This window comes from Plasmopara halstedii (genome assembly GCF_900000015.1).
Source record: "Plasmopara halstedii genome assembly, contig: Scaffold_262, whole genome shotgun sequence".
In the NCBI taxonomy this organism is placed as follows: domain Eukaryota; phylum Oomycota; class Peronosporomycetes; order Peronosporales; family Peronosporaceae; genus Plasmopara; species Plasmopara halstedii.
The window spans coordinates 237,577-238,570 of NW_020187183.1; positions in this window are offsets into that span (position 1 = coordinate 237,577).

Sequence of the window (994 nt, forward strand, 5' to 3'; positions counted from 1 at the left end):
CGCGGCTGATTGTGGAGTGGTACGTACCCCACTGAGCGCTGCTCGAGTTTCGGAGCAGTCGCTGCATGTCATGCGTGACATGGTCGGCCAAGGGCTGAGGCATCGAGGGCGAGGCCCATCTGATGCACGTGAAGTGGCCCGTAAGCCACTGAGCTTTGCTCGAATATCGAAGCAGTCGCTGCATGTCATGCGTGACATGGTTGGCCAAGGGCCGAGGCATCAAGGACGAGGCCCCCGTGACGTGAAATGGCACGTAAACCACTGAGCACTGCTCTCGCTGCGAAGCAGTCGCGGCATGCCATTATGGGCGTGGTCGGACAGGGTCCGAGGCATCTTGGGCACGGCTCTTCAGATGCGCTTGGATTGGCACGTTATCCACTGGACGAAGAGCAGCTCTTCGTCGGATGTTGTTGATAACATTGGAGCTCCAAAGGAGCGGACAGTGAGGGTGACACCGGACGACGCGGAGTGCGTGTTCACCCTGGTCTCACCGAGACATAGAACCTCTTTACAAATGCAACGGCGACGTCATATGCTGGATGCAAGACGCCGGGCGTCGCTCCTGATCCAAAGTATGTCTACCGTAGACTACGGTTCGCAGTTATACACCCTCGTCATTGTTGTAACGGGGGAGAAAGGTGGCGACATCCGCCTCGAGGCTATGTCTGCACTAGATGCTCTTCTTGAGCTGGACGAGATGTCCCTTGGAGAGTTCGGCAGTGCCTTGAAGGCAGGTGATTTGTCCGAAGTGGTCATTGAACGACCGGACGAGGAGATAAACTCGTCGTCGCTTCTGATTGAAGCTGTCTTAGAAGACACCTAGAGAGTACTGAACGCACGGAGTGGATTGTCGAACCTACAGAATCCCTTGGATCCGTACAATCCTTTGGAAAAGGAGTTTCTAGACGTCGTCTCCAAAGATCCGCCTTCGGGCCCACCTCCGGACCGAGGTGTGCGTCATGAGATTGACCTGGTTCCGGGAACCAAATACTGC